At 49.4% G+C, this 18,809-nt stretch overlaps 1 long non-coding RNA gene across 2 annotated transcripts; it reads left to right on the plus strand.

Moving 5' to 3' along the window:
• The first annotated feature begins 66 nt into the window (after positions 1 to 66).
• LOC140214071 (uncharacterized) lies at positions 67 to 16,941 on the plus strand. Of its 2 annotated transcripts, none has more exons than XR_011890991.1 (3): positions 67 to 480; positions 1,012 to 1,146; positions 15,909 to 16,941. It is a non-coding gene; the product is annotated as an uncharacterized lncRNA (long non-coding RNA). The 2 variants fall into 2 exon arrangements; XR_011890990.1 differs by having other exon boundaries at positions 1,088 to 1,146.
• The last annotated feature ends 1,868 nt before the right edge of the window (positions 16,942 to 18,809 follow it).

The raw sequence follows: 18,809 nt of genomic DNA on the forward strand, positions 1-18,809 counted from the left end.
GATTCAGCGGAAACGGCATCTCATGACTACCGGCAGATGCCTGCCGCGTCGCTAGTCTTCCCATTGGAGCGGAGGCTCCCGTAGTTCAGGGTAGTCGAGGAGAGACGGCGCTCGCAGCCGACCCACTTCCTGTTGCGGAGGAAGTGACGATTACTAGGCTGGCACACCTGAACATCGCCCCCGAGGGCTCCGTGGTCGCTGCGCATGCGTTAGCTGAGAGAAGGTGAGAAAGGAGGACAAGTTACCTTTACCGAATGTGACGTCACATTGTTGTTGTTTTTTTTGTTTTTATAAAATAACTACTCTCGAACTCAGACGGCATGGCTTGCGTCTCCTTCGCGCGCGTACGTATGGATGTGGCCTGCTTTTTGTTTTCGGCGAATGCTTAGAAGCTTCAAGTTACGGACACTGCGGTGGGCCAGGGCTTGATGACATTTGTTGCCCAGCTGCTGGTGCTACCGCGACGTACTTGGAGCAACGGTAAGTGTCGTGCGATTACCCGTTCTCTTGCTGACACGTAAAAAAGCAGTTGCGCATTCGAGCTGCGGTCGATGTGATCTCGAAATTCGAAGGAACACGAAACCGTTTCGCAGGTCCCGCAGTGATCGTAAACGAACCCACTTTACTGCTGCTGCTAGTATCCCTTTTACGGGAACTTTCAAAATTTAACATGTATTACTATGAATCGGCTCACCAAGCTTTATATGCACGTCCGTTGCTTTCGTTCATAGATCATGTGCGTAGCTTTGCAACCGTGACCGATATTGTAAAAACAGCAAGAAGACAGATGACACAAGTAGTGTGTCTGCTTTAATTGTTGTCTGTGCTATTTTTAGAATATCAACCAACTCCGCGCAGTCGTGCTGTTTACAGCTAAAACGTGTTTTTTCTTGTTGCATGAGGAGCATTTGCTTCTAATTGTGGCAGTAACGTTGTGAATTGTCCTCGGCCCAGACCGCTGACTGTGTGCAAACTTGTCTAATTTGTTTCACTTTGCTGCTGTCTTTACAGCTTCTGCTTAATTCCTCTGCTGCACCTTTTATTTGTTGTGTTTATCGAGACCTGGCCCGTCTCTGCCTCGTTACAGACAAATGGACACAAGTACTGGTTGCTGTTGGTTTGTTTGGTTTGCTCAGTCTGAGCGTGGTATGTATATCCATTTGCTAAAAGGGTATGCTGCTGCGTCTAATGCAGGTATTGCTCATCTAAAGGTAGACTTAATTAGTAGTGGTTTGAGTGAGAATTAGTTGGTTTGAGTGATGTATGACACCAGAGAGTTATTGTTCTAGAAAGGTAAAGCTGGTCCACAAATTTAAGGTATGGAGATGCTTAACATTTAAGTGTTCTAAGTTGCCGTGAAGTATTACACACATTTAAAATTTCAGCTGCAAAAGACATAGTAGAAGAATCCAGAAGATTTGCTGCCAGATGTCTTGAGACAATACATTGTAGAGAAAGCATTATAGTGTGAGCTGCCAATGATTGTCGTCAGCTCTAACCCATTTTTCTATATACTCACTGTTGCTTCGTTGTCTGTTGCCATCACACGCTTGTTATAAACAAAAAATTGAGCTGCATGATTCCCCTGATTTTTCTCGCTCATCAGATACAAATGTTTTGATTTCGGCTGCCTAAAGGCCTCATGGTAGAAAACGAGTGTTTATTAGCCAGTTGCCAGCTTCTAAGATGATGTGCTTTGTAATGTGGGTGTTTTAAAGGATACTACACATCTGCCATCATAACTGTGAGTGCTGCTGCCTAGCACTCCCAGGGCTATGCTTAGTACATATGCGCAGCTATCCAAGAAAATTGACATTGGGACAACTGCCGTTGAAGCTCACTTGGTAGAGCATTGCAAGCACAAGGTAGAAAACGTCGGTTCAGGTTTGTTGTCTCTTATGCAAAGCATTATCATGAGCTGTCTCCTGGCTTCTTCGTACATCCAGTACGATAGGCTCAATAATAGTTAATGTGCCTGATGGTGGGTCGTTAATCTGCGTCCTTAGTGCAGCAGCAGCCCAATTCTTTATCCATTAGGCTAAAGTTGCATGCATAGCGCGCCAGATTAATCTCATTGGTTCTCTCGTAGCAGCTAATTCTCTCAGATGTTATGTGACACAGAGTTTGGGATTCACCCGTTTCAGCTCAGATGCAAAGAAACCAGGTGTTGTGTCTATTTCGGTGAGAAGTGTGTGCAGTTGTTTTGGTTTCTCTGTGTTGACGTATTGTGCTTTGTATTTCATGTGGTGTTAGGCATTACCTCAATTGCAGCTTCAATGCTGTGCCCATAAAAACAGTTGCAGGTAGGTGCTGAGGAGTAACGAGTAACGGGAAGCTCATTCTTCCTCATTCTCTCTTGCATACAGCAGGTAATGCGTCCAGTTTAGTGCCATGCACCTGTGTGGGGCATTTCCTTGTTCTTATTCTGCTGATGTGTTGTACATAGGGGGAAAGTCGATCCTCTACATCATGGTTGTCAGTGCCGCTGAATACAGTGCAGTCTCAGTCTCGCTGCCTTGAAATGTCATAAGAGGTGACATCTGGGGGTAAAGTAGCATCTTGCTGTACCTTGTCATCGGGCATAGCCAAGGTTGTTGTGCAACCCAAGGATCCTGGAACTTCCTGTGGGACCAATGGCACCGATGTTGAAAAGTGGGTGGCTATGTACGAACGTGTGAGTGGAATCAACAGATGGGACCCCACGTGTGTGCTAGTTAACCTGTTGTTCTACCTAACAGGCACGGCAAAGGTGTGGTATGAAAACCACAAAGAGGAGCTAACCAGCTGGGACCAATGCAAAGAGAAGTTGACAGAGTTGTTTGGGAAACCAGCCGGCCGTAAAATTGACGCAAAACAGGAACAGACCTCCTGTGCCCGATCCCCCATGGGGTCCTATCTCTTGTACATCCAGGACATGCTGGCACTTTGTCGTAAAGCAAACCCGATCACGACATCTGCTCATGTGCAAAAGCTGCTCTACAGTTGATGTTATCCTTAAAGAGTGCCGTCAATTCCAGCACGCCAAAAGCTGATGCATCTTGCAACCATTCGCCAGACTTCCCACTACTGCTGCAACGCCGACGTGTGAAGATCAACCCACACAGCAGCATGCGTCGCCATCGGAGGATGTGGTGCGAATCGTTGACGTGAACTGGATGCAATGGCGCCTGCATTTCTGTTCGCCTATCCCTGATGCTACAACATTTTCAGTCCCCTTACAAGCCATCATTCACCAGGAACTTGAAAACATTGGCTTACGTTCTGTCTGTGCTGTTGCCAATCCCAGAGCTAACAAACCCTTCTACTATTTTTGCTCCACCCCAACGCTTCTCTCCTCGTTATCGCAACCTGACTGAGTACAGAACTGCGGACGACCAGCCGATATGTTTCACCTGCCACCGCGTTGGTCATGTCGCCTGATACTGTCACAACTCGTGGCCCTTAACACTTCGCATGCCAACCAACCTGAGCCGTTTTGATGAAAATGCCCACAATGTTTCGCCCACCGCCGAATCTAACAGCGCCAACACTGCTAGGAACATGTGGTACAGTTGCTCACCATTGCCGCACAGACACCAGTCTCGTTCACCGCAAACATGTCGCCCATCTTTGCGTTCGCCACAGCCACGTCGCTTTTCGTCCCCTGTGGCGATTGGCTGCACCCGTTCGTAAAACTAAGAAATGCAGCCCTCGGAAGTGGTGCTGCATTGCCTAATGCTGCAGCAAAATCCTCTGTCTATGCACACAAGGAGAAGTGTAATTGGCGGTAAAATAGACAGCATAGCTGTCCAAGCACTCATCGACAGTGGAGCCCACATACCTGTGATGAGTGCTAGCCTGCGTAGTCGTTTAAAGAAGGTCCTCACCCCAGCAGCTGCCCGAGTGCTTCATATGGCTGACGGTGGAATGCTGGTTCTTGGAATGTCTACTGCAAGTATAGCTGGCCTTACTTCTGTTCTCTTTGCTGTGAGCAACATCTTCCCTCACAACGTTATCCTAGGACTTCACTTTTTATCCACTCATTCTGCTCTCCTCGACTGCACGGCCGGCGTTCTTCAGTTAGAATGGCCTCAACTCGCCGATGCTCCGAGCACCGCCCCACCGCACTTGTGGTCGCTTTGTGATGTGCGTCTGTCACCCGAAGCAGTTGCTTATGTCACTTTGACCGCCCAGGCACAGGTTCCTGATGGTGAATATGTGCTTCACCCCATCATCAATGTGCTTTGAACCGGTCACGGTTACTAATAATGACATTGTTTTACCGCTTCTGAATTTCAGCCTGTGCCCTCAAGTGATTCCGGTCAGCATGTTCTTGGACAGCGTGTCTAGTGGTTCTGAATTCGATATTGAGAGTCTGAATTCTGAGAGTAGTTTATTGGTGCCAATCGCAGCTCCCAGCTCTGGTTCCTTAACGGACGACTTTGTGAAAATGACTGCACTTAACCTCACCTCTGCACAGGCCAGGGACATACGTCTCCTGCTTGAATCGTACAGTGGAATCTTTGATTTCGGCAACAGGCCTTTAGGCTGAACATCTGTTGTTCACTACCATATAAACACTGGAGACACAAATTTTATTTGTCAGCGTCCCTATCGTGCATTGCATGCTGAACGTCGAGTCATCCAATCAGAGGTGGGCAAAACGCCCCGCAAAGGGGTCATCGAGCCATCAGCCAACCCTTTGCCTGTCATCGGTGTGAAAAAAGAAAGATGGTGCCTGGCATAAGTTCATCGATTATTGGCACTTGAATGAGATCACACAAACAGACGTCTACCCACTACCATGCATCGATGACGCCTTGGACTGCTTGCACAGAGCTAAATACTTATTGTCCATCGATCTTCGATCCAGCTACTGGCAGATTTCGGTTGATGAAATGGTTGAAGACAGCCTTCATCACACCGGATGGCTTATATCAGTTCAAAGTCATGCCCTTTTGCCTATGCAATGCTCCTGCGACATTTGAACTTGTGATGGACTCTCTTCTGCGATGCTACAAATGGACCACCTGTCTTTGTTACCTTGACGAAGCTGCTTTTTCTCCCATGTTCGGCAGCCGCCTTACCCGACTCACTGCCACTGTTGCGGTCTTCTGAAAAGCCGGCCTCCAACTCCACTAAGTGTCAATTTGGGCACCGTCAGATTACCGTGTTGGGGCACCTCATTGACACATCTCGTGCCCAACCAGATTCGGAAAACGTTCGAGCCATACACAGTTTCCCTGTGCCACATTCTGCCACATCGTTTCATCAAAAACATTGCCAACAGTGCTCGGCCTTTGACAGATCAAAAAGAACACGCCATTCTCATGGGGCCCGGAGCAGACTCATGCGTTTGCCGCTCTCATCAGGTTTCTGACCACCTCTCCCATACTTGCCCACTTTGATCCATCTGCACCGACTGAAGTACACAGGGCGGTAGGGCCCTGTGTATCGCGAAAGGAGCTTTTCTGAAAGTCCGACGTGACGAGAGGCCGACCACAGGAGCACGGGTGCACCAGGCGAAAACTGTACGTCACGGTGGCGGGCATTGTACTGACGCTGCTGCGTGGTTTGCGAGTCCATCAGTTGAGCACGGGCAACCTGGCGTGCATGGTCGGCGAGGGCGATGGCGTCGCGTGCATACTCGGTTGTTGAGATCGCAGCAGGAGGAAGTACCGTGTCAAGGGGCAAGGTCGGTTCGCAACCGTAGAGTAGATAAAATGGAGAAAATCCGGCGGTGTCGTGCCGGGAAGAATTATAAGCAAATGTGACGTAAGGCAGGGCAACGTCCCAGTCGTGGTGGTCCTTCGAAACGTACTTGGACAGCATGTCGGTAAGAGTACGGTTTAATCGCTCTGTCAGGCCATTGGTTTGAGGATGGTATGAGGTAGTCAGCTTGTGTTGAATAGAGCACGAACGCACAGTCGGCGATAACTTTCGAAAGGAAGTTACGACCACGGTCAGTAAGCGCGCTGTCGCGGGGCGCCATGCACTAAGATAATGTCACGCAAGAGAAAGTCTGCGACGTCAGTGGCGCAACTGGTAGGGAGAGCCCGCGTGATAGCGTATCGGGTGGCATAATCAATTGCGACGGCTACCCATTTGTTCCCAGAGGTTGACGTGGGAAAGGGACCGAGGAGGTCTAATCCAACACGAAAGAACGGTTCCACAGGGATGGTGATCAGCTGGAGATGACCTGAAGGTAGCACCTGAGGTGTTTTTCGACGCTGGCAGGGATCACAGGCAGCAACATAGCGTCGGACGGAGCGAGCGAGACCAGGCCAAAAGAAGCGGCGGCGGACGCGGTCGTACATGCGGGTTACCCCAAGATGTCCTGCAGTGGGTGCGTCATGCATCTCAAAGAGCACAGTCTGTCGTAGATGTTTTGGCACGACAAGAAGAAGATCAGGGCCATCGGGGAGGAAGTTCCTTCGGTACAGAATGCCGCCCTGGAGGACATATCAGCGAACGGATGCGTCGGTAGGTGTAGAGCGCAGACGCTCCATGAGTACTCGCAGCGATAGGTCTCGGTACTGCTCATCGGCGATGTTAGCGAAGGCAGACTTAGAGAAAATGCCGTTGGCGGTACTACTGTCGGCGGCGTCAGGCTCGTCTACCGGGTAGCGAGACAGGCAGTCAGCGTCCTTGTGTAGTCGGCCAGATTTGTAGGTGACAGAGAACGAATATTCTTGGAGGCGTAAGGCCCAGCGGCCAATTCTTCCTGTAGGGTCTTTCAATGAGCATAACCAGCAAAGCGCGTGATGGTCTGTGACAACGAAAAAGGGGCGGCCATATAAGTATGGGCGGAACTTCGCAACCGCCCAAACTAGGGCCAGATACTCACGCTCAGTGATAGAATAGTTGCGCTGCGCAGGCGAGAGGAGCCTGCTGGCGCAAGCGATAACACGGTCATGGCCACGCTGGCGTTGTGCCAGTACTGCGCCAATTCCGTGACCGCTGGCATCAGTACGGACTTCGGTAGGCGCAGAAGAATCGAAATGGGCCAGAACGGGAGGCGTTGTGAGACGGTTGATTAGAAGCGAGAATGCAGAGGCCTCGTTATCGCCCCACTGGAAAGGGGCGTCTTTTTTCAAAAGCTCAGTTAGTGGTCGTGCTATGGCCGCGAAATTTTTCACGAAACGGCGGAAGTACGAGCAAAGGCCGATGCAGCTGCGCACATCCTTGACACACTTTGGAACAGGGAAGTGCGTAACAGCATGGATCTTGCCTGGGTCCGGTTGCACTCCGTTCGCATCAACGAGATGTCCAAGGACGGTAACCTGGCGACGGCCGAATTGGCACTTCGATGCGTTGAGTTGCAGACCGGCTCGCCGAAAAACGTCCAGGACTGCTGAGAGGTGCTCGAGGTGCGTAGCTAATGTTGGGGAGAATACTATAACGTCGTCCAAGTAGCACAGGCACGTGGACCATTTGAAACCGTGAAGAAGGGAGTCCATCATGCATTCAAAAGTGGCAGGAGCGTTACATAGACCGAACGGCATCACATTGAATTGATAAAGACCGTCGGGTGTTACAAAGGCAGTCTTCTCGCGGTTGAGATCGTCCACGGCAATCTGCCAGTAGCCGGAGCGAAGGTCAATAGAGGAGAAATAGCGAGCACCGTGGAGGCAGTCAAGGGCGTCATCAATCCCAGGTAGGGGATACACGTCCTTTTTGGTAACCCTGTTAAGGTGCCGATAATCCACGCAAAAGCGCCATGAGCCATCCTTCTTTTTTACCAGCACAACAGGTGACGCCCATGGACTACATGACGGTTCAATAATGTTCTTGGCAAGCAGTTTGCAAATTTCTGTGTGAATAACTTGACGCTCAGTCGGTGATACTCGATACGGGCGGCGATGAATAGGAGGGGCATCGCTGGTATTAATGCAATGTTTAACAGCTGTTGTTTGGGCCAAAGGATGATCGTTAAAGTCAAAAATATCTTGGTAGGAAATCAGAACGCGGTAGAGCGCCCGAGCCTGCTCGGACGGCATGTCGGGTGCAATCATTTTCTGTAAGTTCGCGGTGGTACAAGTTGCCGACTGCGATGGTGGAGGAGGATCGGCTGAATTGTCTACTGAAATCGATGCTACAAAGTGATCCTCGAATGAGCAAAGTTGGGCCAGAGACATCCCGCGTGGCAGCACTTGTGTCGTCAAGCCAAAATTGACCACTGGCAGGCAGACGCAATTCGCCTTCATAGATAAAACTGTATGCGGTACTGTGATCCCGTGCGTAAGGAGGACGTCTTGCATAGGAGCCGCGATGTAGTGACCGTCGAGGACTGGTGGGGATGACACGAAGTCAACGTAAGTCAGTGCCGAAGGTGGCAAGCGAACGAAGTCGACGGAACTGAGGCGAGTAGGGTGTTGTTTAGTGGGATCCAGAACAGGCAGGTCGAGGCGGAGAGTACTGGCGGAGCAATCGATGAGAGCAGAATGTGCGGAGAGGAAGTCTAAGCTGAGGATGATGTCGTGGGGACAGTGAGCGATGACTGTGAATAGCACGGTAGTGGAGCGATCGGCGAAGGAGACGCGGGTGGCACACATACCAATTACAGGGGCTGTTCCGCCATCGGCGACACGGACAACAGGCGTCGTGGCGGGCGTGATTATTTTCCTCAGCCGGTTACGAAGGTCAGCGCTCATTACCGACAAATGCGCCCCAGGGTCTATGAGAGCAGATACAGGAACACCGTCGACTTGCACGTCAAGAAGGTTCAGATAAGTGGGCAACGTCAGGAGAGGATTTGGCGACGTAGGGAGCAATGCAGCGTCACCTCGAGGCGCTGCATCGTCTAGTTTTCCGGCTGGGAGCGGCGTCCGAAGGGAGTCGGCGAATAGGAGCGACGGGGCTGGGGGGGAGCGAGATTGTCGTCGTTGGGGCGAAGGAGAACGAGAATAGGGGCGGCTCGGCGCAGGAGAATCGGTGGCGGCATTATCTGAGCGGGCAGCATAGGGACGAGAAAGGCCACCTGGGGGGCGAGAGTAGGCAGTATATGTAGACTGGTTCGGGGAACTCCTGCGACAGTGCCGAGAAATGTGCCCAATTCGATGGCAGTGAAAACAAATTGGCTTGTCATCTGCGGTGCGCCATTCAGAGGGGTTGCGGAAACGTGGTGTGTAAGAAGGTGCGGGACGGGGCGGAATCGAAGAAGCCGGGTGGGTATCAGGGCGATGGGCCGAGCAGATGGTGTAAATATCCATGTTGGCGAACTCCTGGCGGACAACTGCCTGGATCAGGGAAACAGTAACTGCAGGTGCATTGGAGGGGCTGGAGTCGAAGGCAGCCGGACAGGCGGCCTCGATCTCACGCCGGACAATCCTGGTAACATCGCCAGTGTTGTTTGGACGAGGAGCGTCGGCACAGGAAGATGTCGCTGGGGTGTTGGGCAGACGGGCAAACTGTTGGTCGATACGTCGGCTTTTAGCGAGTTCCAGGCGGCGGCACTCTTTTATAACTGCACCCACCGTCGCCACGTTGTTAAATACGAGCAAGTTGAAGGCGTCATCGGCATTGCCTTTGAGGATCGACATTTGGGCGAGTTGGTACTGGTTGAACATCTTGAAGGGGCAGCGCAAAAAAACGACGACAGAAGGCAGGAACACACAGGACAGCGCTGAACTCACAACTAACTTTATTCGAAGGCATACATACACTTAAGTACACAACCCATAGCCACGTGCTCTCCCATCCATGGCGTCATTATCAGTGCGCAGGCAAAAAAACACGCAAAACCATTTAATCTAATGCTACGTTATGAAGCTGCTTAAAAATTCAAATTCACTATCATGCAAATTTATCGATGGCATGCTTACACAGCGCTACCCTTTTTTTCTGATATAGAAGGCCTCAATAATCTCCCTCGTAGTCTGATTTTTGTGCGTGGAAAGTATTGTGGTGTCTTTATATATTGGAGTGCAGCCATACTCAGAGCAATGCCGCGCGACATGCGAGTAGGCATTACCCGTTAGTGAGCGCCTATGTTCAGACAATCTAATATTGAGGCAACGACCTGTTTGACCGATATATACGTGACCGCAGGAAAATGGAAGTTCGTAAACAGCTCCCATTCTACAGTGCACAAACGGGGACGTATGCTTAACAGTACAGCCTTTCCCAGCATGAGTGGAGGCAGCCTGGGCCAATTTCCTATCGATCTTACCACAAATTTTGATCAACTTGTTAGGGGCAGAAAAAACAACCTTTATATCAAATCTGCCTGCTACATTCCTGAGATTATGGGATAGTTTATGCACATATGGAATTACAACCAGTTTTTTCTTCTTGTCAGCAGGCTCTGGATTATTCATTCTTGAGGGTGCTCGTAATTTCACACGTTTAACCAGCTTCTGTACTGTCATGCGGATAGCATCCTCTCGAAAACCTGCCGCTCTCAAACGCTCCAGTTGTGTTAAGAAACTCTTAGACGTCTTGTGAAAACACGATTTCGAAAGTGCGGAAAATAAAACCGAAAACGCAATGCCATATTTTACAACCTTGGAATGTGCGGAGTGAAAATTTAAAATTGGTTTTTCTGACCTTGGGCAATACATCCAGCACACATGCGTATCAGTTAAGTTGAGCCTCATATCTAAAAATTGTAATTCGTTCTTATCCGGCACTTCATGTGTGAAAACTAGTCCTGAGCCACATTTGTGGAATACTTGAAGTATATTATGAATCATTTGTTGGAGATTAGTACTCTTCACAAAGATGAGAAAATCATCAACATATCTTAACACTTTCAATGTTCGGTCATCTAGGTTACTTTCTATATTTCTGTCTACGCTACCTAGGAAAATGTTAGTTAGTACCGGTGCAACCTTGGAGCCAATGCAAATGCCAGATTTTTGTCGGTATAAATTTCCTTTCCATTCAACAACGGTTGAAGCTAAATAAAAAGAGAGAATCTCGAGAAAACTGCTGACAGATACACGTCTCTCCTGCCGAGATAAAAGTGCTGCGCAATTTCGTTGTATGTGGTCGGTTGATCTCTGTTCTCCACCACTGCGGGCCGGCGTTGGAGTTCTCCATGGTCGCGGAAAGCGAGACCTCGCGCCTTGGAGTGGGCCAGCTCGTTGAGGTTTGTGGGGCCTCCCATGATGGATCCCATGTGAGCGGGGAACCACGTGAGAGTGTGGGTGGCGATGCTTTTGCCGTCGAGGATGCGAAAGGCTTCCTTACACACGGCGCCAACGCTGAAGGCGCGGATGGCTGCCCTGGAGTCGCTAAAGATATTGGCATGTCCGTCGTCCAGGAGGGCCAAGGCAATGGCCACTTGCTCGGCCGCATGCGACGACGTGCTTCGTACCGAAGCGGCGTTAACGGTCGAACCCCTGTGGTTGATTGACACTACCGCGAAATTGTTGCTGTTGCCATACTGGGCCGCGTCAACGAAGCAGCAGCCGCCAGGGAGTTCTGTTGCGCGGCGTAGGAGCGCCACCGCTCTGGCATTCCTTCTTTGTACGTTGCGCTGGGGATGCATATTGCGCGGGGCGGGCGATATGATGATGTTATCTTTCTGCTCTTTTGGAAGGCCCTGGTAGGCGTTTTCGACAGTGGCCGGGGGGACGCCCATCTCAGTTAGGAGTCGTCTGCCCGCCCTGGTGCCGGAGAGCCTGAGAATCTGTGCCCTTTCTTGTGCTTCTGCAATCTCTTCCAGGGTATTATGAATACCCAACTCCAGGAGTCGGTCGGTGCGTGTGTAGTTTGGTAACCCGAGCGTGCTCTTGATCCCCCTCCTTATCATGGCATTTAGCTTGTCTCGCTCGGCCCTCTTCCAGACGTGCATGGCCGCTACGTACGTAAAATGGCACAGCAAGAAAGCGTGTACTAGCCTTAACAGATTCTCTTCGCTCAGGCCTCTCCTTCTGTTAGCTACCCGCCTGATTAGACCGATGACGCTATCCGTCTTTTTAGCTAGTTTGTGAATGGTGATGCTATTCGTGCCCGCCCCTTCGAGTGTCATTCCCAAGATTCGAATGGACGCGACTTTGGGAATAGGATCTCCGCAATTGGTGTAGAGATTAATGTCAATTTCAGTGGGGGGTTTCCAGTTCTGTGGCTTGCGGCCCTTTCTACTTGGGCTGTAGAGAAGGAGCTCCGATTTCTTTGGGGAGCACCGGAGTCCCGTGCCGGTTAGAAAGCGCTCTGTAGTGTCGACAGCTTCCTGGAGAGCGGCTTCGACTTGTCCGTTACTGCCACCCGCGCACCAGACAGTGATGTCGTCCGCGTAGATCGTGTGACCGATGCCCTGGACCTGGCCTAGATACCTTGAGAGGTCGACCATTGCGATGTTGAAGAGGAGTGGTGAGATGACTGACCCCTGGGGGGTGCCTCTTCTGCTCAGCTCCATTTTCTCCGATTCCAAATCTCCAGCCTTGAGGATGGCGCATCGGTCGCTCAAGAAAGATCTGACGAAGGCATGGAAGGACGAGCCCAGGTCGAGCTTGGAGATGGCGTCGAGGACGAACTCGTGACGGATGTTATCAAAGGCCTTCTCCAGGTCCAAACCAAGGATGGCTCTCGTGTCCCGAGTGCAGCGTTCCAGGATTTGGATCTTGATAAGCTTCATGGCGTCCTGGGTGGAGAGGCCTGGCCTGAAGCCTATCATGTTGTGAGGGAAAAGGTCGTTGGACTCGATATACTCGGCAATTCTGTTATGGATGGCGTGCTCGGCCACCTTTCCTACACATGACGTCAGCGAGATTGGGCGGAGGTTGTCCAGGCTCGGCGGTTTACCGGGCTTTGGGATTAGTATGACCTTCGCCAACTTCCATTCTTCAGGTACAATTCCCTGCTCCCAAATCCGATTTATCTCATCTGTAAGAAACTCGATCGATGCGTCCTCTAGGTTTCTGAGAGCCTTGTTGTTAATGTTATCCGGGCCGGGTGCTGACCTACCATTGAGGTCGTGTAGGGCGCGGCGGATTTCACTGATCTTGAAAGGCTCGTCCAGCGCGGAGTTCGGCTTCCCTTTGTATACTGGGTATGCCGCCTCATCGGCCACAGTTTTGAGCGGCAGGTACTTCTTAGCCAAGATCTCCAGCATGTCCTTTTCCGAAGACGACTTCTTGGCTTCGTGGAGTGCTTTAGCCAGGACAGTTCTCTGGTTTGACTTGGTGCCGGAGTCGTCGAGCAAGTGTTTGAGAAGATTCCACTTCCCTCCCGTGCGCATCTGCCCGTCGATTGAATTGCAAATTTCGTCCCATTGCTGCCTAGACAGGGCTTGGCAGTGCTCGTCGATCTGCTTGTTGATCTCGGCTATCTTTTTTCTGAGCTTGCGATTCAAGCGTTGGCTTTTCCACCTCTCGAGAAGTGATTGCTTAGCCTCGAGAAGGTGTGCTAGCCTACTATCCATTTTGTCTGTCTGTAGATCCGTCTCTATGGTTTTGGTGGTGGAGCAGACATCTTGCCGAATTAGTGCGCACCACTGGACGAGACTCTCCGGCTTTTCTCCACGGGCGGCGCGGGCCTTGCGAACCTCACGGAATTTGTCCCAGTCAGGCACCGAGAATGCCTTCTTTCTTTTCTGCTCCACTTGTAAGCTGGTGACCGTGATGTAGTGATCACTACCGAGGTCTATGAGCAGATTCGACCACATGGCTGAGACAGCGTTTTTAACAAAGGCGAGATCCGGGACAGAGTCCCTGGTCGAGGAGGTGCCCCGTCTGGTGGGAAAGGCTGGGTCCGTCAATAGAGAGAGTCCCGCATCTCCCGCCTCCTGCCACAAACTTTTACCCTTGACCGTGTCGTGCGTGTAGTTCCACGCGTGAAAGGGGGCGTTGAAATCGCCGGCCACAACCAGGGGAGAGTTTCCGGCGAGTTTCGTTGCCCTAGTGATGATGGTTTTGAAACGTTGTGTGTGATCGCTCGGGCTGCTATATACGTTAAGTATAAAAATGCTAGAGATATTGGATTGGCTTGGGATGACTTCTACTAGGGAGGTCTCCGTCTTGCTAGGCCGGACCCCTAGATCGTGTGCGACAAAAGTGAACTTGCTGCTGACTAATGTGCAGATTCCTCTGCCATCCCCACGGAGAGCAAGAGCTTTGTATCCCGGGAGTGAAACCTGATCAGTCATCGTTTCTTGCAATAATATAACATGTGGCTTTTCTTTGTGAGTGCGAACAAACTGCTGCAGGGTGCATTTTTTATGGCGGAGTCCCCTGCAGTTCCACTGCCAAATCCTAAATTGGGTGTGTGGCGCCATCCTTGCTGTATAGAGCGCCTTCCGGCGTTGCTACTAGGGTCTCGAGGGAGGTGGTTCTATTAATCGGTCCGGGAATGTGCAGTGGTGGCGGCGTAGGTACCAACGCGCCATCCGTGAAGTAAACGGGACGTACGTGGGTTGACGTCCTGATGTCCATTTCCTGCACCTTGGACTCTATCTCTGGCATTCTGTTTTCTAAGCATTGAATTTTGACATTTTGCGCGTCTAACTTCTGATCCACGACCAAGAGTCGCTGATCCACTGCAGATAGTCGTTCGGTAATCTTCTTGATCTCGTAGCAGATTGAATTCAACATTTCTCTGACTTCGGACTTGGCTTTAGCCGGTACATTTTCGGGCATGCTGGGAACGGCCTTTCTTTTGGCTGGGTTGCCTGAGTGGCTCGCATCCACGACCATGGGAACATCTGCAGTTTGGGGAGAGGGGGTCCCCGAGGGGGATGAACTAGCGACTGGAACGGCGTGAGGTCCCCGAGGGGTTTGGGGAGAGGGGGTCGCCGAAGGGATTCCTGAGGGGGTTGAACTAGGGACTGGGACGTGGTGAGGTTGATTAGCCTTTCTGAGCTCTGCTATTTCGGCTCGCATTAACTCGATTATGCTGCGCATCTCGGCATTTTCTTTCCTAAGCTGAGCTATTTCAGACGAACCATGCTCTGGCGCCGCACCCCCAGTTACCTTTACGGCAGTTCTCCCTCCACTGCGCACTCTGTCTGCCCAAGTGGCACCTTGTTTCCCAGCACCGGCTGGCTCCTCGAATCGGACCCTGTTCTGTGGGCCCCGGGAGTGGCTTCCCGATCTGGAGCGGCCCCGGGACCTGGACCTGGAACGGCTCCTGGACCTGGACCGGGAACAGCTCCTGGGCCTGGACCGGGAACAGCTCCTGGACCTCGAGCGGCTTCTCGAGGGGGAGCGCCTGCTCGAAGGTCTAGCCGGTTCGCTGTCGGCGCTTGTCTGCGCTGGTGGCGGGTCTCGCTTCCTGGATTCCGCATTTCTTTCCCTTCTCCTCCGCCGAACGATGTACGGGAGTTGGAATCTTTGCTTGCAAATCTTGTCCGCTGTAGCGTGCGGGCCCCCGCAGAGGCTGCAAGTAGGCGAGCAGGTGTGGTTGTCGTCGGGGTTGTTGGCCCCACATTTCCTGCATAGCTTGTCCTCCGGCGTTGGGCAGACGTCGGCTCTGTGGCCTAGTCTACCACAGGCATAGCAGCAGTCGTGCTGCCTGAGGTACAGGGAGCACTTGACTAGCGCCGAGCCGTAGGTATGCGGATGAGATTAAGAAGTTTGCAGGGACAGCATGGCCACAATTAGTGCATGACCGGGGTAGTTGCTGTTTATTCAAGCATTTTGCAAATGCGGCTCGCTTTTAAGCACCCCTTCTTATGTCTAAAAAAAACAGAAATGAACATCCAGTATTTTTTAACTTTCACTAAGCTTATCATATAGCTCAGTGTTAACATACAGTATTTACAGGTGAGGTTACAGAAAGCAGTAATAATTGACAGTAAACACTGCTTTGATGGTGAAAAACATGGGAATCAGGTCATTTTATTTTGACAACCTTTTTTGGCATAGGAGGCTAAGCAAATGGTGATGTAGCAACACTGTAAAGACTGAATAAGATGGATGTGGAATGCCTTGATGACTTCTCTTTCTGTTTGATTTTGCCTTCGAAAGGAATTTATTCTGTTCCAGGTAAGGGAGGCAGCTTTTGCAACTGCAACAGAACATCGGTGGATGTTGTGTGAAGCACTTTTTCCATGCTTTTCCACTACCTGAGCAAGGTAACTTTCTTGGTGCTTCATCACGCAATGTATACAGTCAACGTCCATTAATTCTACCCTCACGAGACTCACGGGTCGAATTAAGATGCAAAAACCTGCTGAAGCACCGTTGATTCATTTGGCAATAGTATGTGCTTGAGTAACACGCCTCTGAAACGAACGTGCATCAAATTCCTATTTGTCCACAGTAGAAATGACTTAACTCCATACCAAAGTAGAAACCTACGCATACCTGATTTTTTAGAATGGCAGCTGATTTTCTAAAGCCAGCTTCGCCGTATTACAGCCATGATATGCGATAAAGCATATGAATGCTACAACCATGGTTTTAGTTACGCAATCGATTGCACAGCTAGGCAATGTTTGTCTCAACGCCCTTCGAAAACAAAAAGTCTTCGTTACAATCAGATAAGTACCACAATCGGACATTGTCAGCTACCGTTACTGCTTGAAAATCCTTCTCGGGTGGGTCAAAAATAGGCATTTCAGAGAGGAGATGGCATTTGTTTAACACATCCGGCGAATGCCAGTTTTAAGATCGAAATAATTAATGTTTGATCCCATAGAAATGCATGGGCGTCGACCAGGATCGAATTAACTGAAAAAATTAAATGAACCAGAGTCAGATTATTGGAAGTTTACTGTACACCCTGTTCTGTTCTCGAAGAAGTTGCCATTTTAATATGTAGTTTTCTTCTATCAGTGTGGCAATGGTGCTAAATTTAGCATTTGTTTGAATCATCCATTGTTCCAAGGACAAGCTACAAAGTAGGGGCACACTTTGAGACTTGAAACATTTCCACATATAAAGGCAGGGCATGTTAACATCTGTACAATTAACATAAGTTGCCTGTATTGTCTGCATAGCATGTGGTCGCTTTTTTGGAATGTGGTCTTTCTGTAAAACAAAGTTGCATTTGTTTCAAATAAATTGCTGAACTATTGCTTGTGTGTTTTCCTGTGCTCTCTGTGCTGATTGTGCTTTTGAAAGTACAGTGAGCAACTGCAGACTGAAATGCACAAGGCTTCACTTTATCATGCCAGGAAGCATTTTGTCTTGACAAAGGAGCCTTAACCCCTTCCATGCACACACTTTTTTTGTATAAACACATCAAATGAAAGACAATGACCTCTTCTCATGTATTTTAAAGCCTGGCAGTGTTAAAGACAAAGTGAAGTTGTACAAATACAATTTACTGTGAAGTATTGCTGCTAAAACCTCATGCTTGTGTATAGTATGTGCATGCAGTGCTGGCTATGCCGTGGTAGAGCCCTGAAACAGCTTTCACCACACTGCTTGCTATAGCATTGCTGTGTTCTGCAACCTGAGGTCAAAACTATAAATCTCTAGAAGTTCAGCAGTACAATTGACAGCTATTTCCGTATGTTTGATGCACTCATGGCCAGGGACTTTTCGTCCTGTAAGCAAAATAGATGGCCGCCTCGGACGCTGTTTTGGAAAGAGCGCAGCGTACCTCGAAAGCTTCCTCACAGTGCTTCACCAGGAGGTTTTGCCAGCGAGAGTGGAGGGGGGCACAATAATTTGACTTTACATGGTGCGGCACAATACCTTAAAATGCTGCTTCTGGCTTCCACTTACTATGACATGCTGGTGCACCTCAACATGGAGCAACCCCATTTTACTAAAATTCTGGATTCTTCTACCAACATGGTGTGGTTATCTATGATCACTGTATAAAAGCGGGGCAAACAGCATGTCTAAAAAGTACAAAAGCTGGTATAACTGTAATGAATGACCTGCAGTCATCCGAAATGTGTAAGATCGCAAGAATTCGTCAAACTCAAACACTGCAGAGTTTAAGTAGTCCTGGCACAATTTTTTTCTTGTGCGTGTGTAGCTGTCATTCAGTTAACTACACTACAAAACTTCAAATTCCTTCTATGCGCAACAAATATATCCTTAACGCAAACATTTAAACATGTGCCAAAGGCGGTGTGGCCCCATAATCTGGTGACAACATTGCATGGTAGGTCACAAACAAATGATGCATGCTGCAGTTCACGAGTAAGCCATGCCATTATTAGGTCATTGAAAACTGAGCATGTTAGGACCACTATGCAGCACAACATTGATCTTTCTGTCTTGGTGCACACTGTGGAGTGGGTGCATGTTAAAAACCTCGGGCGATTAAAGTTAAGCCGGAGTCCGCAACTACGGCATGCCTCGTAATCGTATCGTGGTTGTGACTTATAGAACACTAGAATTAAATTAATTTTAATTTAGATGTTTGAGAAGAGCCATAAGAAAATTTATTTAGTGAAGCAAGTCTTAGCACACATTAAGAATTGCTCAAAGCACATGCAGCTTTCAGTGGCATGGTGTGGTCATAAAAGCTGCCATTTGGAACCAGATTAATATAAAAAAATTCAGTCCAAAAGTTTAATGTCAGTGCTCCTTTACATGTAAGCATGAGGGACACACCTTTAAAGGCATCATCTAAATCCTGTGTAAGTATTTATTGGTGAATATCAAATGGCCTTACATCTAAGGAAGTTATAGGGTGTTATAACAGGAAGCCACAAGATTTTTGTTGTGCACTCTTCCTATAGAGACAATATAGGGCAGCAACAAAATAGTTGGGCCTAGTGAAGAATTCATTCAAGATACTTGCCAATTTGGCAGGTTCACTATTATTAGAGATAATGAAGGCCAAGCACCTTGAAATGCATGCCCAAACCTCATCAGCATTGCATCACTTATTTCAAATAACTTTCATTTTGTCATTTTGCCAGATTAAAAGTTCTCAAAAACCTGCTTGACTGGTTTCAAGAACTTTTCGAGAACAGTTTG

This window comes from Dermacentor andersoni, chromosome 11 (assembly GCF_023375885.2).
Source record: "Dermacentor andersoni chromosome 11, qqDerAnde1_hic_scaffold, whole genome shotgun sequence".
Classification (NCBI taxonomy): domain Eukaryota; kingdom Metazoa; phylum Arthropoda; class Arachnida; order Ixodida; family Ixodidae; genus Dermacentor; species Dermacentor andersoni.